General features: G+C 40.2%; 2 non-coding genes across 2 annotated transcripts; one reads left to right on the forward strand and one right to left on the reverse strand.

The window, feature by feature from the left end:
- Window positions 1–58: 58 nt before the first annotated feature.
- On the forward strand, window positions 59–141 carry trnal-uag (transfer RNA leucine (anticodon UAG)). The gene has a single exon. It is a non-coding gene; the product is annotated as a tRNA-Leu (tRNA).
- Window positions 142–8,771: 8,630 nt separating this feature from the next.
- On the reverse strand, window positions 8,772–8,854 carry trnal-cag (transfer RNA leucine (anticodon CAG)). Its single transcript has one exon. It is a non-coding gene; the product is annotated as a tRNA-Leu (tRNA).
- Between the last annotated feature and the right edge of the window lie 15,737 nt (window positions 8,855–24,591).

Consider the following 24,591-nt stretch of genomic DNA (forward strand, 5'->3'; position numbering starts at 1 on the left):
CAAATCTTTGGCCATGTGGGGGTGTTGTTGGTAATTGGCATAACGAACTTGCGAGCATGTCAGGATGGCTGAGCGGTCTAAGGCGCTGCGTTTAGGTTGCAGTCTCCCCTGGAGGCGTGGGTTCAAATCCCACTTCTGACATCTCATGCTTTATGCAAGTTTACTTCTTTAGAGGACACAGCCATCAGGGAATACAGTTTGCATGAACTTGGTGTACATGGTCTGCAACAATGCTGAGGTAGGTGGTATGTGTCAAAGTAACATCCGCATGGATGCCAGGACCCTGGTTTCTGATTTCTAAAAATGTGAGAAATTTAAACGTATTCATTCTGATCATAAAGTATGTTTATTCAGCGTCTATTTACATTGTTACAGCAGTATTTTACAATTGAAATGTTCACATTATTTAAATGTATGTAAAGTACATTGTATACTAGCTGTTTACTTTTTTCCTAAGTAAAAACTGTCATTACCTCAACATGTCATTACCAACACATAACTTCTTGTGAGGGTAAAGACACTTAGTGATGGTAATAACAGGTTTTTAGTTTCACCATCACTATTTTATTAACTCTTTAATAATTAAAGCTAATTAAAGCTAAATAAGCATAATGGTTTTATTATACAAGGAAACATTAATTTTCACTGATTAGTCAATATGGCCCACAAGATATCAGCAGAGATCCAGTAAAATATCAGTAATTACATGAAAAAGAAAAGTTAAGCTTAAAGTAATATCACAACCTTCAAAATGGGAACAAAGACACAAATGCACATGAGGTAGTAAAGTTACATATAATCACAACCCCCTTCCCCTAACCACCACCACCACAAGTCCAACAAAATCAAAGAGAAAATGCACTTCATAAAAGACCTCACATTGTTCATCCTAAATGCTAAGATCAACATTTAAATAAAGTGAGTCTTAGATCGTTTAAAAGCAACGCATAATATAAACAAGAGTACGTGAGTTTAAACACGTTGCACCCTCACTTTATAATGCAACATCAACGCTCTGTTAGTACATTATACAGTTTGGTGTGTTCTTTGAAAGGGGAATTAGCTCAAATGGTAGAATGCTTGCTTAGCACGTGAGAGGTAGCGGGATCGATGCCCGCATTCTCCAGAAACATTATGATTATTTAAGGGTAACATGTAATATGAAACTTGTTGCGGCATTGCTTAATGAAACACAGCATCAAAAATTTGGTCAGGATCTAAGTGAGTCTTTAAGGCAACATAAAATACGTGGGTATTAATATGTAAAACTCAGTGCATTATTAGGCTGCACATAAATATAGATTTAAACTGGGCGTAAGGCAAGGCAAGGCAAGGCAAGGCAAGTTTATTTGTATAGCACCTTTCATACACAGTGGCAATTCAAAGTGCTTTACATAAGGAAAAATTAAAAGCATTAAAACATTCCTGAGATCTAGAACCTCAGAAAGACTTCTTGCAAACATTTAGTTACAATTAAGACAACATGAAATTCAAACAAGAGAGATAAAAATTAAGAACATGAAAAATTAAAAGAAAATATTGTAAAATATACCCTACAATTTGGGAAATACGAAATTAAAACAAGAGAGATAAGCAATTAAAACATGAAAACTAAAAGAAAATATAGTAAAATATACACTACAATTTAGAATGTACACTACTCTATAAAAAGAATTATTAAGAGCATGAAAAACTAAAAGAAATAGGGTAATAGCAAAAATTTCGAGCTCAATCATAGGCACAAGAAAAAAGAAAAGTTTTTAACCTGGATTTAAACATTTCTACATTTGCGGAACATCTAATATCTCCTGGCAGTCTGTTCCAGTTATATGCAGCCCAACAGCTAAATGCTGCTTCACCATGTTTAGTTTGGACTCTGAGCTCAACTAGCTGACCTGAGTCCATGGATCTAAGAGATCTACTAGGTTTATATTCTCTAAACATATCTGAGATGTATTCTGGGCCGAACCCATTCAGTGATTTATAGACCAGTAGCAGCACTTTAAATTCTATTCTGTAACTAACCGGAAGCCAGTGTAGAGATTTTAGAACTGGAGTGATGTGCTCAGTTCTCTTCGTCTTAGTTAAAACTCTAGCAGCAGCGTTCTGAATGAGCTGTAACTGTTTAATTGTCTTTTTGGGAAGTCCAGTTAAGAGACCATTACAATAGTCCACCCTACTGGAGATAAAAGCATGGATCAGCTTCTCTAGGTCTTGTTGGCACACTAGACCCTTGATTTTGGCTATATTTCTAAGATGGTAGAAGGCTGTTTTGGTGATGGTTTTAATATGGCTGGTGAATGTAAGATCTGAGTCTATTAGCACGCCAAGATTTCGGACTTGGTCTTTGGTTTTTAGAGCCCGGGAACTGAGGTGCTCACTGACACTAGACCTCTTTTCTTTGCTGCCAAACACCACAATCTCTGTTTTGTCCTTATTTAATTGTAAAAAATTCTGGCTCATCCAGTTATTGATGTCCTCCAGACACTGACACAGTGAATCTATTGGGCTGTAATCATCTGATGAGAGAGCCAGATATATCTGTGTGTCATCTGCATAACTATGGTAATCAATGTTGTTAGCCTGTAGCATTTGGCCTAATGGCAGCATACAGTGCCTTGCAAAAGTATTCAGCCCCCTTGAACTTTTCAACCTTTTGCCACATTTCAGGCTTCAAACATAACGATATGAAATTGTAATTTTTTGTGAAGAATCAACAACAAGTGGGACACAATCGTGAAGTGGAACGAAATTTATTGGATATTTTAAACTTTTTTTAGAAATAAAAAACTAAAAAGTGGGGTGTGCAATATTATTCAGCCCCTTTACTTTCAGTGCAGCAAACTCACTCCAGAAGTTCAGTGAGGATCTCTGAATGATCCAATGTTGACCTAAATGACTGATGGTGATAAATAGAATCCACCTGTGTGTAATCAAGTCTCCGTATAAATGCACCTGCTCTGTGACAGTCTCAGAGTTCTGTTTAAAGCGCAGAGAGCATCATGAAGACCAAGGAACACACCAGGCAGGTCCGAGATACTGTTGTGGAGAAGTTTAAAGCCGGATTTGGATACAAAAAGATTTCCCAAGCTTTAAACATCTCAAGGAGCACTGTGCAAGCGATCATATTGAAATGGAAGGAGTATCAGACCACTGCAAATCTACCAAGACCCGGCCGTCCCTCTAAACTTTCAGCTCAAACAAGGAGAAGACTGATCAGAGATGCAGCCAAGAGGCCCATGATCACTCTGAATGAACTGCAGAGATCTACAGCTGAGGTGGGAGAATCTGTCCATAGGACACAATCAGTCGTACACTGCACAAATCTGGCCTTTATGGAAGAGTGGCAAGAAGAAAGCCATTTCTCAAAGATATCTATAAAAAGTCACCTGGGAGACACACCAAACATGTGGAAGAAGGTGCTCTGGTCAGATGAAACCAAAATCTAACTTTTTGGCCACAATGCAAAACGTTATGTTTGGCGTAAAAGCAACACAGCTCATCACCCTGAACACACCATCCCCACTGTCAAACATGGTGGTGGCAGCATCATGGTTTGGGCCTGCTTTTCTTCAGCAGGGACAGGGAAGATGGTTAAAATTGATGGGAAGATGGATGGAGCCAAATACAGGACCATTCTGGAAGAAAACCTGTTGCAGTCTGCAAAAGACCTGAGACTGGGACGGAGATTTATCTTCCAACAAGACAATGATCCAAAACATAAAGCAAAATCTACAATGGAATGGTTCACAAATAAACGTATCCAGGTGTTAGAATGGCCAAGTCAAAGTCCAGACCTGAATCCCATCGAGAATCTGTGGAAAGAGCTGAAAACTGCTGTTCACAAACGCTCTCCATCCAACCTCACTGAGCTCGAGCTGTTTTGCAAGGAAGAATGGGCAAAAATTTCTGTCTCTCGATGTGCAAAACTGATAGAGACATACCCCAAGCGACTTGCAGCTGTAATCGCAGCAAAAGGTGGCGCTACAAAGTATTAACGCAAGGGGGCTGAATAATATTGCACGCCCCACTTTTCAGTTTTTTATTTCTAAAAAAAAGTTTAAAATATCCAATAAATTTTGTTCCACTTCACGATTGTGTCCCACTTGTTGTTAATTCTTCACAAAAAATTACAATTTCATATCGTTATGTTTGAAGCCTGAAATGTGGCAAAAGGTTGAAAAGTTCAAGGGGGCTGAATACTTTTGCAAGGCACTGTATGTTAGAGGGTTAAAGACATAAGTTTGTATGAAGCACTAGCAGTCAGAAGTGGGATTCAAACCCAGACCTCCATGGGACACTGTGACCTGAACTCAGCATTTTAGACCGCATCCTGACTAGCTTGGGTACCATCACCACCACCCTCGCCCCACACGGACTAATATTTGTACGAACTGCTTAATCTTTTCACATTATTATGTATGGTAAATGTACTGAATGTAACCCATTTGCTGCACTGTACACTTTGTCACTAGGCTGTAAATCATATATCAATCGAAAGGGAGCCCCATATGAGATCTCCAACTGACCAAATAATGTTTTTTTGAAAGGGTTCTTTTTGTGTTCTTGGTAGAACTGTTTCTACTTGAAGAACCCTTTAGTATAATTCAAGGTTCTTTGCTAACTCAATTTGATTTTTATGAATTTTTTTTTCTCTTGCCACATATAAATGCACAAAACATTTTAATGACTGGAAAACAGTCGTGCAGTTGATACAGAAAAAAAAGGAAAAAGGTGAAAGAAAGGAATCTGTTTGTAATCCACCTGCAAAATTCTCCTCAAGAGGTGTTTTTCTTTGTGTGTAAACAGCAACAGCCTTCACCTAAAACTTTATATAATCACCCTCAAGAGAGACAGCCCAGGTTTTCACATCCCGGATAGCTCAGTCGGTAGATCATCAGACTTTTAATCTGAGGGTCCAGGGTTCAAGTCCTTGTTCGGGCGAGTTGTTTCTGACTGTGTTGTGTAAGCGGCATTGTCCCGTAGTACATGGTTTGTTTAGAAAGTCTAAATGTTATTTACTACTAATCTCACAGGGAAATGTGCTTAAAAGTTTGCACTGCTTCTGCATTGGAGAATGCGATCATCGATCCAGCTACTTCTCGCATGCTAAGCGAGCGCGATACCGTTTGAGCTAATTCCCCTTACGATTAATCCCCTTTAGCCTTTTGTAAATTGTAATGTACTATCAGAGCGTTGATGCTGCATTATAAAGTGAGGGTGCAACGTGTTTAAGCTCACATACTCTTTTCTGTATTATACCTTGCTTTTAAACCATCACAGACTTTTATCGCAGACTTTAGGACGAACTAAACCCAATCAAAACTGTCTTTGTACCACTGATAGACTGACTTAAGGGTTGATGCTGCATTTTAAAGGGGATGTCGTGAGTTTCAGCTGTTCATCTTCTATGAAGCAGTTTCACCAGAAGAAAAACCATTAAAAAGTCACGTACCGCTACTTTAACAAAAAGTCGTTTCAGATAAAACTCCGAGACATTTCAAAATTGGAGAATTATAAGTTATTGTGTGTTTGTGTAGCCCAATTAAAATTTGGAGATTACTAATATTTTGTTTATGTTAATTTATAACTAGTAAATAAGTTGTTCTTATTTGTTCTGTAAATAATGTTCTGGTTGTTTTATGCTGTTTAAAGTAAAGTGTATGTATAGCCCTCCCTTGATTTATTTTTAAGCCAATCAGCATGAACTGTCACAGGTCGGGAAAAGAGCGGGAGAAAGTGGGTGGAAAAAGAAGAAAAAAGTGGAGAAAATAGCGTGATGTGAAACAAGTGTCATGTAAGCGGGTAAAACACCTGTTTAGGATTTATCTCTCTTGATGCGTAAAGACAAACGGACAGTGAGTCTTATATTAACATCTTACAGTCGATTAGTGACATTGTTTATGCTGCATCAGCCGTGAACTTCGTCTCTTGAGTTTCGCGCATGGACATTGAAGGCAGTACGCTTCCTCAGCAGCTGTGATGATTACAGTGGATTAAAAGCATCGGATAAACTCTGATTGTTTCATCCAAGATCAAAAGGAAAAAGACTGGTGGATTTTTTCTGTTTCATCCATGTAAACAAAGAACGTGGACAGCTCCACCACAACCGACCAAATATACTTCATGATCTGTGCTGATTGGGACTATTAGGTTGGATCAGGCCTGCAACGGAAATTTTGGGTACCCTTTTTTTTAGTTAGTTATTTACCTAACTTAGGAGAGATTGATAATATTTTGAATATTACTGATGGTAATTTGAGTGAATCTGTATTATAACATTTTTGTAAAATATATTGGGGTTTGAAATGCATATTAATGATTGTGTAAATGAGTAAATAGTTAATTTGTTTAAGTATTATTAACGTATACAAGTTTGGTATGTGAGTCAGGGATAATGTTAATACAGCTACTGTAAATGGTGTTAGTCGCAGGTTTTTTTGTGCAAGGTTAGTACCACATATATATAGGGAAATTGAAGTAGTTTTTTCGGTTTAAATAAGAGTATAGCTTAAATATAAAATAATCGTAAGTACTGATAAGTAGTGGCCCTTTTAAATCCTTACATTACCACAAAGAAAGAGATTTCTTAAACAATTAAAAGAAGTCAGGGAGTGCTTTCCAAATACAGCCAGGGGTGCTAGGGGACGCTATATTTGTCAATTTAAACATGTCAAAAAAGGTCTTTAAACCAAACGATTTGAGTAAAAATAGAGCATAACTGTCACTGTAGAACTTACAGACTGACCTAATGTTTGATGCAGCGTTTCAGTGAGCAACGACTTTTATATTATGTGTTGCCTTAAGTGATCATAATGTTTCAGCATTGGAGAATGTGGGCATCGATCCCTCTACCTCTCGCATGCTAAGCGAGCGCTCTACCATTTGAGCTAATTCCCCTTACACAGAACCTTCCTTTAGAATTTGTAAATTGTAATGTACTAACAGAGCGTTGATGCTGCATTATAAAGTGAGGGTGCAACGTGTTTAAGCTCACGTACTCTTTTCTATATTATGCGTTGTTTTTAAACCATCACAGACTCAGTTTATTTAAAACGTTGATCTTAGCCTTTAGGACGAACAATGTGAGGTCTTTTATGAAGTGCATTTTTTCTTTGATTTTGTTGGACCTGTAGGAGATTGTCCTGTTCTTGTTGCAGCTCTGCTGGAGGGTTATTTTCTTGGTGTTTGTGGTGGTGGTGGGGGGGTCTTTGTTCCCATTTTGGTTTATTTAGTATATGATGTACTTTACATCCATTTAAATAATGTGAACATTTCCATTTTTGTCGTAAAATACTGCTGTAACAATGTAAATGGACGCTGAATAAACATACTTAAATGGATATTTAAGTATTTAAGTACATATTTAAATGGATGTAAAGTACATCATATACTAAATAAACCAAAATGGGAACAAAGACCCCACCACCACCACCACCACAAACACCAAAAAAATAACCCTCCAGCAGAGCTGCAACAATAAACAGAACAAGATCAGGATGAATACATGATTCAGTTTCTCAGATTTTCAGTGATCAGAAGCCTGGGTCCTGGCATCCATGTGGATGTTACTTTGACACGTACCACCTACCTCAGCATTGTTGCAGACCATGTTCACCCTTTGATGAAAACTGTATTCCCTAATGGCTGTAAGTAGATTTGTTTAAATCATGAGCTGTCAGAAGTGGGATTTGAACACATAAACTGCTTAATCTTTTCACATTATTATGTATTGTAAATGTACTGACTGTAACCCATCTGCTGCACTGTACACTTTGTCACTAGGCTGTAAACCTAGTGGCTCAAATGGTAGAGCGCTTGCTTAGCATGCGAGAGGTAGTGGGATCGATGCCCACATTCTCCAGTATAGAAACATTATGATCATTTTGCAATCTGAAAAGATGAAATTACGGTCAAATTCGTTGCAGCATTAACCATAAGGCTAGTCTGTCCGTGTTACAATGTCAGTAACGCCCTATTTACGCTCAAACAGTTTTGTTTACATACCTTTTTTGTTTTGTTTTGACAGAAACGCATAAACTTATAATTTTTTATAATGTTTTATTATTTGATACTGTTACAATTGATACATTATAAAGTATTGTACATATTTAAGTTCGGTGGCATAATTGGCCATAGCTTGCTTTTAAAAAACGACTACAGTGCGCCATCTACAGGCCATTCTTGGTACGTCTTGTTAAAACGTAGCCAATGTAAAACTGGTGCCCACACTTCTGTGGCTTGGGATCTACTATTTCAGTCAACAGGTCATCGGGATCTACTTTTTAAAAAGGTTGGCCTGATCATTTTTCAAGAATGCTTTAAAGCTTTTTTAAATGCGCTTCATTTGCCTGTATTGATATTCAGCAAACCCAATTCCAAAAATGTTTAGACAGAAGAGAAAATGTCAATGTAAATAGACAGCAGTTTGTAAAAGATGTTATTTATATTCTAGCATACAAACATACATCGCTCCAAAATATGAATGAACGCTTCAGTCAGGGTTGCCAGATTGCGCATTTAAAAGCCCGCCAAAATGCATGGAAAACAGAAAAACAGCCGATAATCAGCGCTTAAACAAAATTAAACCAGTTAAACATGACCTACTACTGCTGATATCTCACAAATCAGTGATTACAAATTAATAATGGCATTTGAAATAATAAAAAACTAAGACTAACTAGTACTAAGATTTGTACTAACTGTTATTTCTTTTCACATTATTATGTATGGTAGAAAGGTAAAGATGTAAATTTGTATAAAGTATGAGCTGTCAGAAGTGGGATTCGAACCCACGCCTCCAGGGGAGACTGCGACCTGAACGCAGCGCCTTAGACCGCTCGGCCATCCTGACTAGCTGGAGCACCACACACATCACCCTCGCCCCACACAGACTGAGATTTGTACAAACTCCTGAATCTTTTCACATTATTATGTATGGTAAATTTACTGACTGTAACCCATTTGCTGCACTGTACACTTTGTCACTAGGCTGTAAATCATATATCAATAGAAAGGGAGCCCCATATGAGATCTCCAACTGACCAAATGATGTTTTTTGGGTGGACCATTCTTAGCACTGTAACGGCACTAGCGTGTTAGGGTGAACTCATATGCGTGTGAAGGCAGACGAGTAAATACTTTTGGCAATAAAACCTTTTTATATTAATTGTTAAAATTCTTGAAAGTTTTACATGACAACGTATGTTAAAGTTTGTAATTTATGTCACATCCTTGTGGGATTAAAGCAGGTTGCAGAGCCCGAATAGCTCAGTCGGTAGAGCAGTAATGTCCCGTACTACATGGTTTATTTAGAATGATGAAGAATTTGTACTTTGTGAGATATTTCTAAGTGAAATAGCATGTACTTGATCAGCTTGAAATAATAGCACACTGTATGTGTAACATGTTCTCCACACCAACTAGTTGTACGCTCAGCCGTTTCAAACAAACTGTAGTAATTGCACTACATTAAACAGTTGGTATATCCTGCACTATTCTGGACCTTACATAATGCAGCATCAACACAAGTGTTACTTTTTTTGCGGAAGCATTTCTGCACGCAGGTGTTCCCACAGGGACGCAATTCAACAGCGCACCTCAAGCAAGTAGTTCTTCACCAAAACAGTGCAGTAACACATTTAACATGAATGTCACCCACCAAGACAATTACAGAAGAAGTAGTACTACTGAGTACTAATACTACTGAGTACCAATACCAGTTATTACTACTACTTCTTATTAGTTGTGGCGCGCTACGAGTAAAGGCACCAACGGAATATTAGCGTTCCGCTGTTGCCAGATTGGGCGGTTTTCCTCCTAATTGGGCGGGGTTTTTTTTTTTCAAAGACAATTTAATAGCATTTAAATAACACTTCTATTGAAAATATAATGTTCAGTTTTAAGAAGCCCCAACATTGTACAAGGCTATTAAAAGTAAAGTCAATTTTCAATGCTGATTTGGCTTAATAGTGTTGGTCAGAATGTATCATATTCCTGAAAGAAAATTAAAGTTTGTTTTCCATGCATTCACACTAGCATGTTCTGGGGTTCAAATGAGTCTCATCAGTACACACAAGTTTGCAGTCAAATGATCAAGTATTGCACAGGAATATCTTTGAAATTCTGTTAAGGTTATAGGCTGTATTTTAGTTTTTCACTTGTCAGGGAAAATGAGAAAAAAATAAAAAAAGCGTATTATGCTAGGCTTGATGTAATTCTACATGGTACTCACTGCCATAGGTAAACGAGTGAGTGACCAAAACGCTACTAGATCAACAGCCACTAGCCACATACAAAAAATAAGGTATCAGACAGTTTCTGTGCCGCCCCTGTGTGATTAATGGTCTCAGTTTGGCCACCCCTATGAAAACTGTCTGGCTTTGCCACTGTCTACAGTTGAAAAAGAAGCAGAGACGAAATAGCTGATAAGAGATGAAGGACTAATTCAGTGGTGTATTCAGCTTGTATTTCTTGCCAGAAACCAGAAAAGAGGTTTGCAGGTACAGCCATCCAATTTTGGTGTTTTTAGCAGTTTTTCTGACATTTGTATTATTCATATCGATATCGGAATTATATCGTATCGACCGAAATTAGGAGTTATATTGTGATATAAATTTTAGCCATATCGTCCAGCCCTGGATCAGTATAAATACATGATTAAATTTCTCACATTTTCAGTGATCAAAAGCCTGGGTCCTGGCATCCATGTGGATGTTACTTTGACACGTACCACCTACCTCAGCATTGTTGCAGACCATGTACACCCTTTGATGAAAACTGTATTCCCTGATGGCTGTGTCCTCTAAAGATGTAAATTTGTATAAAGCATGAGCTGTCAGAAGTGGGATTCGAACCCACGCCTCCAGGGGAGACTGCGACCTGAACGCAGCGCCACAGACCGCTCGGCCACCCTGACTTGAATGTCCTTTAGCAAAGCCAATTCTCCTCAACACCCCCACATGGCCAAAGATTTGTACGAACTGCTAAATCTTTTCACATTATTATGTATGTTAGAGGGTTAAAGACCTAAAGGTTCGACTCCTGGCTGGCTCGGTTACCTTATGCCTTTTTTTTGTCTCTCTAACTCTTTGTGTATGGAGCACAAACAATGCATCCAACAATGGAGGTCTTAAGTGAAAAATACTTGTCAGAGCGGAAAGAAGTGGCTGATGCTGTTGGAACTATGACTGCAGTCTATCAGGGAGCAGCCGACATGAGCCACCAGTGGCAGACTGCTGGGAAGCCGTGATCGTATAGTGGTTAGTCCTCTGCGTTGTGGCTGCAGCAACCCCGGTTCGAATCTGGGTCACGGCACTGTCTTTTTGTATGCCGTGCTTCGAAGGTTCCTATTCTCACTCTTTTTTTGTCTCTCTAACTCCTTGTGTATGGTTCTCTGTACCCCAGATCCAACAATGCAGGTCTTGTCAAGGTGACAAAGACTTGGCAGAGCAGAATGAAGTGGCTGATTCTGGCGTCAGCCGGTGCTGAGCCTTGCAGTTTCCCATATGGTCTAGCGGTCAGGATTCCTGATTTTTACCCAGGTTTTCGACTTCTGCTATGGGAATTGGCCTTTATGATTGGACTCGAGCAAAACTCTGTGTATTAGTTCCTCGGCGCCTTGTTGCTGTAGCTCAAGCAGCTTGCAGTTCAAATCTCAGGACATGTGGGGGTGTTGAGCAAAATTGGCATTGGTAATGTGCAAGCAAGTCAGGATGGCCAAGCAGTCGTTCAGCTCGCAGTCTCCCCTGGAGCCGTGGGTTCGAATTCCTCTTCTGACAGCTCATGCTTTATACCTTCAAAATGGGAACAAAGATGCAAATGCACATAAGGTATTACAGTTACATATAATCACAAACACCCCACCACCACCATTAAAAAGAAAACCCTCCAGCAGCACTGCAACAAGAACAGAACTATCTCCTACAAGTCCAACAAAATCAAAGAGAATGCACTTCATAAAAGATCTCATCCCCGAATATGGCTGCATGTTGGCACTGTCGGCTGACTGAGACTTTTTGAACTGCACTATTTTGGCATCAACCCTTAAGTCCGTCTGTCAGTGGTACAAAGACAGTTATGCAGCATTAACACTCTGCTCTGTCAGTACATTACAATTTGCAAAGGGTAAAGGAGGTTCATAGTAGGGGGAATGAGCTCAAATGGCTGAGCGCTCGCTTAGAATGTGAGAGGTAGCGGTATCGATGCCCACATTCTCCTGTGCAGAAACATTATGATCATTTAAGGCATCACGTAATATGAAACTTGTTGCGTCAATGCTCACTGAAACGCAGCATCAAAATTTACAATGTAACAATAACATTTATGCTCTATTTTCACTCAAATCATTTTTTAATTTTTTAAAAGATTTTTTAAAAATAATTTTTGATTTTTAAATTGACAAACGCAATAACTTGTAATTTTTCAATTTTGAAATGTTTTTGGTTAAAGCAGCGGTACGTGACATTTTGTTGGTTTTTCATCTGGTGAACTGCTTTGTAAAAGATAAACAGCTGAAACTCACGACATCCCCTTTAAATGCAGCATCAACCCTTAAGTCAGTCTGTCAGTGGTACAAAGACAGTTATTATTTTTTTCAGTTCGTCCTAAAAGCTGGGATGAACATTTTAAATAAACTGAGTCTGTGATGATATAAAAGCACCACATAATATAGAAAAGAGTATGTGAGATTAAACACGTTGCACTCCTACTTAATGCAGCATCAACGCTCTGTTAATCCATTAAAATTTACAAAGAGTAAAGGATAGTTTTTGTAATAGAAAACTAAGACTAACTAGGACTAAGATTTGTACGAACTGTTATATCTTTTCACATTATTATGTATGGTAGTGGGTTAATGACATAAATTTATATCAAGTATGTGCTGTCAGAAGTGGGATTCAAACCTACGGCTCCAGGGGAGACTGCGACCTGAACGCAGCGCCTTAGACCGCTCGGCCATCCTGTCTAGCCAGGATATGATTAATACCACTCTCACCCCACACGGACTAAGATTTGTACAAACTCCTTAATCTGTAACCCATTTGCTGCACTGTACACTTTGTCACTAGGCTGTAAACCATATATCAATAGAAAGGGAGCCCCATATGAGATCTCCAACTGACCAAATAATGTTTTTTGGGTGGACCATTCTTAGCACTGTAACGGCACTAGCATGTTAGGGTGTGTTTTCTCTGGTATATGAGTGTATTAGGTACAGCCTTCTTGTTGGCTTTTTAACTGACTGGATTATTTGTTACGAACTCAAACCCGGTTTGTGCTTGTTGTAGGCTATTCAATCGTCCACAAGATTGAATAATATAAATACAGTTAATATTGTATTATGTAATAGAATGACTATAAAGCTGAGTCTGAGCTTAAACACTTGCACCCTGACTTTATAATGCAGCATCAACGCTCTGTTAGTACATTAGTAAAGGTGGGGTCTTCGTAAGGGGAATTAACTCAAATTGTAGAGCGCTCGCTTAGCATGCGAGAGGTAGTGGGATCGATGCCCGCATTCTCCAGTGCAGAAACATTATGATCATTTGGCAGCAACTCGGAATCTGAAATGATAAAATTATGGTGAAATTCGTTGCAGCATTAATCTTTAGGCCAGTCTGTCAGTGTTACAATGTCATTAACGCCCTGTTTACTCTTAAACAGTTTTATTTACATAACTTTTTTGTTTTGTTTTGACAGAAACGCATGAACTTATAATGCTACAATATTAAAATGCACCAGAGTTTTATTTCTTAGTTTGATCGCTGCTATTTATATAACTGAAATGATATTATTGTTATCTTTTTTATTTACTTTTTGAAGTTTTTTTTTTATAAAAAAAAGACTCACAGTGATCATTACCAGGATAAAACAGGCAGTGAATGAATTAATGTATTCCATAATAAGAAACAATAAGAACATCCATCATACCACCAGGTGGTGGAAGTGTGATTGTTCAAGAGATTCAAGATTCAAGATTTACTTTATTGTCATTTTACTGTACACCGAAGTGTACAGAAAAAACGAGATTACGTGCATTGGTTCACGTTAAAAACACCACAGGTTTAAAAAATAAGAAATATATATAGAATAGTAATAGAATAGTAAAGTTAAATAATACTACTAATAATAATACTGACATTATGAAAATTGCACATTGTAGTTAAAGTATTGCACATGCATAAAAATTCACAGTGGTTATACATAATGATAATTATTGCACATTTTGTTATTGCACATTTTGTTACTGCTTGTTAAGATTTAAGGATATTGCACATGTTATACCCATAGATGAAAATATTTATCAGATTTGGGTTAATTTGTTCTGTTCAGAAGTCTGATGGCAGTTGGGTAGAAACTTCTTCTGAACCGGTCCGTGTTGCAGCGTAGACTACTGTACCTTTTACCCGAGGGCAGAAGGGTGAACAGTCTGTGACAGGGGTGAGTGGAGTCACTAATGATGCTCCTGGCTTTTGACAAGAGGTGCTTTTGAGCCAGATCCTCAATAGGTGGAAGTCTGGCCCCTATGGTCTTTTCTGCTGTCCTAACCACTCTCCTGAGGGCCTTTTTTTCTGAGATGTTACAACTCTCATACCAGAGAGAGATGCTGCTGGTTAAAACACTCTCTATTGTGCCTCTGTAGAAAGTAGTGAGGATGGGTGGACTGAGATGGGCCCTCCTCAATCGGCGTAAGAAATGCAATCGCTGGTGAGCCTTTTTGACCAGAGAGGAGGTGTGCAAGGACCAGGTCAGGTTGTCCGTAACGTGAACCCCTAAGAACTTCGTGTTCTGGACAATTTCAACCGGCGTGCCATTGATGTAGGTCGGGGTGTGAATGGGCTGTTTTTTCCTGAAGTCAATCACCATCTCTTTGGTTTTATCAACATTCAGGACCAGGTTGTTATTGCTGCACCATTCCACAAAGAGTCTCACCTCCTTTCTGTATGCAGTCTCGTTGTTGTCCAGAATGAGTCCCACAACTGTTGTGTCATCTGCATACTTTATTATGTGATTTGTGTTGGACTTAGCACGACAGTCATGGGTCATCAGAGTAAACAGTAGAGGGCTCAGCACACATCCTTGTGGAGATCCAGTAGACAGTGAGACCGTGGTTGATGTGTTGTTGCCTACATGCACAAACTGATGTCTGTCTGTGAGAAAATCCAGAATCCAATTGCACAGTGTGGTGTTTAGTCCCAGTGTGACCAGTTTGCTGGCCAGATGCTGGGGGATTATTGTGTTAAAAGCCGAACTGAAGTCGACAAACAGCATCCGTACATGTGAGTTCCTTTTCTCCAGGTGCTCCAGGCTTAGATGAAGAGCAGTTGAAATTGCGTCATCAGTAGACCGGCAAGGGCGGTAGGCAAACTGAAAAGGATCAAGTGATGGAGGTAGGACAGATGTTATATGGTTCTTGACTAGTCTTTCAAAACACTTCATTATTATGGGGGTGAGTGCTACTGGTCGAAAGTCATTTAGACTAGTTACTGTGGATTTTTTTGGAACTGGGATAATAGCTGAGGTTTTGAAACATGATGGAACAACAGCTTGACTCAGGGAGATGTTAAATATGTCTGTTAGGACAAGAGTCAGTTGATCCGCACATCTCTTGAGCATACCACCAGGTATCTTGTCAGGACCTGCAGCTTTTTGAGGATTTATATTCCTTAGTGTTCGACGGACGTCCGATGGGTCCAGAATTAACACTGGGTCGTCAGGATGCGGTGTGACTTTTACTGCAGGTGTATTGTTAAGAGCTTCGAACCTACTGAAAAAGTTATTGAGGTTGTTTAGAAAGTCAGTGCTGTCATCCCAGGTTTGAGGAGTAGACTTGTAGTCTGTGACAGACTGGATTCCCCGCCACAAGCTCTTTGTGTCTCTGTGGTCCTGAAAGTGTCCTTGAATTCTTTGCCCATGGGCTCTTTTTGCCGTTCTGATAGCCTTGTTCAGATTGGCCCTGGTAGACCTGAGGGCAGTAGTGTTGCCAGATTTAAAAGCTGAGTTTCTTTCTTTCAGCAAAGCCCGAACCTCAGTAGTCATCCATGGTTTTTCGTTTGCCCGGACAGTGATGTTTTTTGTGACACTGACGTCGTCCATGCATTTTTGTATGTAATCTGAGACTACTTCAGCATACTCACTGACATCTGTGATTTGGTCCTTGGTGGCAGCATCTTTAAAAACAGACCAGTCAGTGCAGTCAAAGCAGTCCTGCAAAGCTGTTGTGGCTCCCTCAGGCCAGATCCTCACCTGTCTTGTGGAAGGTTTAGTTCTGGTGAGCATGGGTCTGTATGCGGGTGTTAACATCACAGTTATGATCAGAAGAGCCAAGGTGGGGGCGGGGGGATGCTTTGAATGCTCCCTTGATGTTAGTGTACACATGGTCCAATAGATTGTCACCTCTTGTCCCAAAGTCCACATGTTGGTAAAAGTGAGGGAGAACTTTCCGCATGTTTGCTTGGTTAAAATCTCCAGCAACAATAAATACTGCCTCAGGATAGGTGGTTTGCCAGTCATTCATTAAAACATAGAGGGTGTTTAGGGCTGCCTTTACGTCTGCGTCGGGGGGTATGTAAACAGCGCTGATGACTATGGTGGAAAATTCCCTTGGGAGATAAAAGGGACGGCATTTAACTGACAAAAGTTCAATGTCCGGAGAGCAATAAGAATAGATCCTGTCAGCGTTTCTGCACCATCTTTTATTTATATAAATGCACACTCCACCGCCACGGGTTTTACCACTCAGAGCTCCAGATCTGTCTGCTCGGAAGATGGTTAGCCCCTCCATGCTAATCGCGTCATCCGTAACCGCGTCGTTAAGCCAGGTCTCGGTAAAGATTAAAGCACAACAGTCCCTCACCTCCCGTTTTCTTGTTAAATCCAGTCTGAGGTAGTCCAGTTTATTCTCCAAGGAGCGGACGTTGGCCAGCAATATAGACGGCATCGGTGTTCTCCATGGGTTAGCTCTTAGCCTAGCGCTAGCTCCTCCGCGGGTACCCCGCTTGCGCCTCCGCGTACACCGTCTGCGTCTCCTCCGAAAACGGGCAGCGTTGGTAGGAGTTGTCGGTGTTGTACAGGCCTCTCCAGGTGAGCGTAGCAAGCCGAGCTCTTTTAACGTATCCAAAGTATTTGAATCAACAGGACTCGTTTGTATCGTTTTATGCAGTAACAACAAGCTGTTACGATCATAGATCAGTCTTTCTGCGCGATTTCGGACAATGCCAGATTCCCTAACGGTGTTTTTACCGGTGTTTTTATCGTGAGCCGATGCAGCCGCTGCCGACATGGGCGCCGCCATCTATCAAGTGTGATTGTGTGGGGATGCTTTGACATTTGGGTGACTTCATGGGAGTCTTAATCGATTGAACCAGGAATAATGAACCACTGCCCTGATTCTCAGTGCTGAGAATCATCCACTTACTAAATAATACCTGCTCTGTGGTGGTCCTGTGGGGGTCCTGACCATTGAAGAACAGAGTGAGCAGTCTAGAGTCAGTAATTGTAGAACTACAAAGTGCTTCTATATGGTAAGTGGAGCTGATAAAATGGACAGTGAGTGTAGAAACAAGGAGGTGGTTTTAATGTTATGGTTGATTAGTGTAAACTCACACTGTTGTATGTGCTTGCATGACTGTAGGACGAGTTTTCAGTGCATTACCGTAATATCCATAAAATGTGTCCTTGCGATTTCAGTGCAGAAAAGTTTGTGTAGAGACTGCAGCAGCGGATACTGTGTTTGTTTAGAAATTGTGGTCATACTTTTTTCAACAAGGTAAGTTTATTAAAATAAACGTTTTTTTGTATATTAGCTTCTGGATATTGTTAGGTTTTTAACATATCATTATTAAACATAAATTACATCCAGACCACATGGTCTATTGTTCAAAATGACGCCGTGACCCGGATCCCCCCCCCCTGACTCATACCGAAGGGGGGAGGCGGAGCCCGGGGCTTTTTAGCACATTTCATTGGCTCCAACAGCAGCGGCGTAGGAGGAGCCTAGACTAGTTTTAAAAAAGGGATGGCGGGCTCAGATCGGCCTCTTTCTTACGTGGTGTGTCTAGACTGCAGGAGAAAAGGAGCGCCGGCCGGCTTAGCTCTGATATATATTCACAGATTATTTTTACACTTAATAAAGTGTTTTAAAGAGTACTTTCTGGACTTCCTTCGACTGCTTTCTTCAGGACCTTTTGAACAAAAGATTTATCCTAACAAATGGTAGCCAGAGGATGGTTCAAGAGGTCTGAGGATTGCATCAGAATTAATTCAGCTGACTGAGGTAAGACCAGGAATTCTGAAAAAATCTTTTGTACTCAGTACAGGGCGCGCGCCTGCTTAAAGTAAACAGACGTTCTCTGTATATATATTAGATGCATTTATTATTTAGTGTACTGAGTGTGAAAGTGAATCACAGATTCCGTAAGTGTCTGATTAAATTACTAAAGTATCATTAGATAGTTTAAAACTGTGAATATATGTTGGAGCTAAAAAATGTGTGTTTCCTGATATCTGAATTTGAACCAAACCGGTTAAAATAAATGTTAAGGGCGCCATTGTGTATGGAACACTATTGGAGGGAAAGGGGAGTCTGTCGGCTATGGGAGCGAGACTCGTCTAATTCGAATTGTTCTACATTTTAATTAGCCTGACTGTTATGGGAGCGGGGTTTAATTAATTTGATAGTTCTAAATTATAACGAATTTGTCGGTTATGGGAGCGGAATTCGTAAATTCGTGTGGGAAATCTTGAAAGAATCTGCCGGTGCTGGAAACGGGATTCGATCTATAAGATTGTCCTATATACGGGCTTGTCTGTTACGGTAACGGAGAGCCGTTTAATCTTGAAAGAATCTTTTGGTGCTGGAAACTAGATTTGATCATTAAGATTATTCTAAATTCGGACTTGACTGTTTCGGGAACGGAGTTCGGTTAATTAGACTACTTTAAATTCTAAATCAGGTTCGAAAAACTGTACATCAGGAGTTTTGTTCGTCAGTAAGTCTCTGTGTATGTTTGTCTGTGAAACCGTGTGCTGGATGTGCAACGTGGTTTCTTTTGTTGTCAGGCGCCATTTTGTCTTGGGAATGCAACGTGGTCTCCCGTCTGTCCGCCATTTTGTTTCTTGAGAACGCAGCGTGGCTTTCTGTCTATCCGCCATTTTGTTTCTTGGAGAACGCAGCGTGGCTTTGTCTGTCCGCCATTTTGGCTCTGGGTTGCGCAGCGTGGTTTCTTTTGTTCGGCGGCCATTTTGGACCAGAGAGCTGAGCGTGGTTTTCTGTCTGTCCACCATTTTGGCTCTGGGAGAGCTGAGCGTGGTTTTCTGTCTGTCCACCATTTTGGCTCTGGGAGGGCTGAGCGTGGTTTTCTGGGAGAGCTGAGCGTATTTTTCTGTGTATCCGCCTTTTTGGCTCCATGTGAGCAGCTTGCCGTATCTTGTCCATCGGCTATCTTTGTCTTTGTACGCCTGGATTGGGTAAGTGCTGCAGTTAATTTTATAATCAACTTTATTTTTATAATCTTAAGATAACTGAGTTAAGATGAAGTATTTATGGTACCTTATTAAGTGTGTTTTAAGGTAGATAGCGCTCTTGAACTTTAAGGTTCTTAAACCAGGAAAGAGTGGAATTCATCCATGTGTGACATAGGACATTTTCACACAAATAGTTAAGGAAAATCTCCTTAATCAGAGTTGTTATAGTGAATAAGATTAAAAAATTTTTTGACTAACCCAACGCTTGTTAATCGTGTTAGGAGCTTTGCATGTATTGTTGAGAGATTGTTATATTGTTTTTTGTTTTAATGTGTGGGGTAATGCTGGGCAATAATTCGACATCAATATGTCGCAAGTGGGGAATGTTTCAATAGCGGGGATATGATTTTAAACAAATTCGATCAATACACATACATACACGAATCCAGTGCTTAGTGTTACCGCTCTGATCACACTGGTTACTGTAACACAGTAGTTTTTAAAGCACATTTCACAGACTGTAATTTTGCTTTTGCTTAAGTATGTTTTGTATTAGTAATTGTTACATTTTGAATAGCATCTGTTACCGAGCAAAATAAAAATAAAAAAACGCTAAAAGAAATCGCGAATTCAGTGAGTTGCGACAGGGAGTCGAGTCTTTTGTCTCGGTTCCTTTTGAAGAGCCGCGTGTTTACATGGCGACTCCCGGAAGAGTCGATTCCTTTGTTTCGGTTAGAAGAGCCGGTTCATAGATTCGAATCATTTTGCGACACATCGCTAGTGATTATACAAGTTGAAAAAGTTTTATGTCATTTGAAATGACACATTACACATCCCTAACTGTTTTAAGTGTTGCATCAACATGTTTCTTTTATTGCTTTTGAGTTAAGGACAACGTTTCTTCTATTACATTTGAATTAAAAACTACTGTTGAGGTTTGTATCCACTCCTGTTTACATTACACAGAGGAGACCCCCTGCTGTTTACTCGGTGAGTACATTTTAAATGAGTAACTTTCTACTTTTTGCTTGAGTGGATTTTCAAAGTAGTAACTTTACTCGTAATTGAGTAAAGATTCATTAAGGTAATAGTACTTTTACTTGAATACAATTTTTTGTACTCTTTCCATTTCTGATTAAGACATGTGTTGATATATTAGATTATATATTGTCAAAGCTTATGTTTATTTGAGAGTGATGTCGTGTTTTTCACTGTGTACAAATGCTGAATACAAGTAAAAGGTAAAAGCTAATATGTTACTATTTCTAAAATATTGTGTAGTTGTGAAGAGTGAGATTTCATAGCCCTATAAATCTTATGAGGTGTGATCATTTGTTTGCCTCTTGAATTAAATTGGAAATAATGCCTGAAGGTACCACTATTTCTGTACAGGACAGGGACTCTGATCCCTTCTGGATTTGTGCAGAATTTTCTTTGTCTTTGTCTGCTACAGAAATATCCGTAGTTATACTAAGTGATCTTGAGGGTTATACTTATCTAACTCGGTTAGTGCCAAATTATGTTCTATAACTGAAAGGAACACATCTCACGTATCAAGTTAATGATTGTATAAACACTGCAGTGTACTTTTGTTTACAGGTCCAGCTAACACCAGACTTTGATTGAACTAACTTTAAAATTCTGTGCTTTCCAACAGGATAAACACATTTAGTAGGTTTATTTAATATTTTATTTTCAAGATTTGATTGTAAAATTTGAAAAAAGGGGGGAGTATTATGGCAGGAATAAGAATTTATGTTTAAAATGCCGCTTTGTGTATTAAATCCTGTGATACATTGTGCTGGGGCAGCTGGACTGGCAGACCTACGGATATGCATGCAGATTCAGGTACGTATATGCATGCAGATTTAGGGACGCCTGGTGAAGGTAATCTTCAGTCTTACCTCACATATGAGGACATTAAATTTTGGTTTTGTTATGCCTTATTCCTTGACCTGCTAAACTTCGATCGATTGTCCCCATTAGTGGACACTTTTGTCTGCCAGCTAGTGGTAGCAAAAGTACTAGAACACTAATAAAGTTTGTTTGCTTCTTTATTAAGATTTTGACGTTATGTTTTGCACTTTGGTTGCATTTATGACAGGAGCGGTGGTTGCTCATTGCACGGGATTCAGGTTGTATCGGGCACAGACATGGACGGTTCGGTGTCTCTGGTTCGCCTCGCTGGCATGTCTTTGGACTGTGGGAGGAAACCGGAGCACCCGGGGGAGGCCCACGCGACAACATGCGGGCTCCGCGGAGGGGGGACCTTCTTGCTGTGACAGTGTGCGACGGTACTACCCACTGAGCCACCGTGTCACCCAACTAATAAGGTTAAAAACATAAGGAATAGGAAAAATGCATTGAAAAAATCAAAGCTCGGGTCTCAGGAGATTAAATATAATTGCTTACACGGACTCCGGTAAGATTCAATTTAATTGGTAATATTTTTTGGAAATTGTTAATTGGCAGTTGGTAATATTTGATGCTTGTGTTGTATCCGATGAATCTTTTCTAGCTAATTGATCAGGTCAACTCACTCATTTTATACTATATAGTTTATTGAAGAAGTTAGATTGGTTCAATGTGGTGCAGTAAACCTTGTGGCAATACTATGCATGATCATAGATGAGTGGCAGACGAGTGCAATTTAAAGATTGAGGGAATAGTGAGAAGAAAATAACTTGTTAGGAGAGAAGTACATGAAGGGGGGTGACTGGAGACCCAGGTCATAGGTTTCACAGACACACAGCAACCCAGCGGGGGGTTGAGGCCATAAACTGCAGGCCCTGCATGAGTAAAGAGAAGTCTGATATTTAATCTACTGTGTACTGGCTGAGGATGGTGGACACTTATGCAGTACCAAAGATGATGTAAAAATTATGAATACCAGATCTTGCAGATGTGTGTCATGGCTGTTGTTGCATTCTGATGTTTGAGTAAAGCAGTGTTCAAGAGGCATATGGGGTGCTGAGGTACAGAATGCCAAAGTAATGACCTCATCAGACAAGAGGAAGGGAAAGCTGATGTGAGACTGGATGGAGACGTTATGCAGTGAAATCTCAAGACCGTGTGGGACAGTAGTGTGTTTTAATAGACATCCACCTGAAGATCTGAGTTCCATAATAAAAAGTGAGGGGTTCGGTAACATCTTATAGAGGTTTTGGATGTATTTTACAGTAAGGTTGGTAGTACTTTGCAGTGAGTTAACTAAATGGAACTGTTTAAGTAGAGTTTAATGTGATTCAAGAAAGCCAAAGTGGATCAAAGCGCTGGTGATGATGAGCATGAGGGATTGGCTGACTAGGAGCAGGAGATGGTCATGTGAGAGTCTGTTGGATTGTGGGAAATGGAGTCTGTATTGTTAGAAGCAGGAGGTGTGTTAGTACCAGTGACCAAAAGTTGGGGTAAAAATCTGAATGAATAAATAATATAAGTCAGGGGTTTGTAGGACTGATGGAAGTTGATATAGCAGAGCTGTTGTTATTTTAAGTATGACAGAGTAAATAATAAATAGTGGATTGGGGATTTGTATTGGAATGTGATTTAGAAAATTTGAAGGCTCTCTAGCATGCGACGATGATGAAGTAGAATAAGTGTAGAAAATGTTAGATGTAATGTGTATGCACCTTCTGCTCTGATCAGTTTGAACTGTTTGAAGTGGAATTTTATATAGCAGGAAGGGTTAATGCAGTATGAGAGACAAGTAATGAACTATATGTTTGTTTCCATAGGGCCATTGTCGGTCGCTGTGATGTAATTGTTTGTTTCCAGGGGATCACTGTCGATTGCCCTGAAGTATATGTTTGTTTCCATAGGGCCATTGTCGGTCGCGGTGAAGTGATTGTTTGTTTCCAGGGGATCACTGTCGATTGCCCTGAAGTATATGTTTGTTTCCATAGGGCCATTGTCGGTCGCGGTGAAGTGATTGTTTGTTTCCATAGGGCCATTGTCGGTCGCAGTGAAGTAATTGTTTGTTTCCAGGGGATCACTGTCGATTGCCCTGAAGTATATGTTTGTTTCCATAGGGCCATTGTCGGTCGCGGTGAAGTGAATGTTTGTTTCCAGGGGATCACTGTCGATTGCCCTGAAGTATATGTTTGTTTCCATAGGGCCATTGTCGGTCGCGGTGAAGTAATTGTTTGTTTCCAGTAGACACTGTTGTACTGAGGTTTACGTTCTTTTGTCTGAGTTGTGTTTGGACAACCGAGTGAGTTGTGCCAGTGAATGTTAAAAGAATACTCGTATTCTTCGACTAGGCAGGAATTTTCTGTTCTAGGGTGTGTCTCGTTAAAACCAGTTTATCTTTGTCTTAATACGTGTTACAGATTTTGCTCGAAAGGTTGTTTAAAGCGGTCTAAAATGTCTAATTTAACACATAGGGAATTTATCCATGTCTCACCCACTAACTCAGGAACCAACTCCAACCAACATCAAAGCTTATAAAGACAATTACACCTGTTTCAGGAGCAACAAACCAGAACCGATAAACAGGGGACATTTTTCAGAAGGGATGTGTGTATGAATGGGTGTCTGTCCCTAAAACACTGAATGAACTGCCAAAGGCAGCTCACTTGCGGCCCTGACGCTAACCTTCCTTACTCGCCGGCGCCACATTGGTGTCAGAAGTGGGATCGTGGTGTTTGGGTGGCTCTGATGGTTTGGTGAGCCAATATGCCCGGTCTGTGCGAGTGCGCTAGCCCAGGTGGCTGTAGGGGCAGGGTGCCCGGTCCAGCAGTGGGTGGAAGAGCGACTCGGCAGTGTAATGGGGTGCGGTCCGGACATGGAGCCACCCAGTGGACGCTGGTGAGTGGGTCACCGGGACGGTTGACCATTAGGGAGGGGGCAGTGTAGCGTCGCCACTGGGTCTGGCACGGGCTTTACCCAGAAAGCCTTGCGGCAGTGGTGTCTAAGCTCACCGTGGCCGTGTATCCCGTTGTTGGGAGTGGGGTGGCTGCGGTGAGGGCTGGGTAAGTAGCTTATATGTTTGTCTGTTGTATGATTGTATGTGTGTATGAATGGGTTAAGTGGCTAGAAGGGATGTTTGGGCCATGGAAGGAAGTTATTGCAAGTTTGGTGATGTCAGCATGCGTGGGAACGGCAATTTTAGTGGTATGTGGTTGT

This window comes from Trichomycterus rosablanca, unplaced genomic scaffold, assembly GCF_030014385.1.
Source record: "Trichomycterus rosablanca isolate fTriRos1 unplaced genomic scaffold, fTriRos1.hap1 scaffold_161, whole genome shotgun sequence".
In the NCBI taxonomy this organism is placed as follows: Eukaryota; Metazoa; Chordata; class Actinopteri; order Siluriformes; family Trichomycteridae; genus Trichomycterus; species Trichomycterus rosablanca.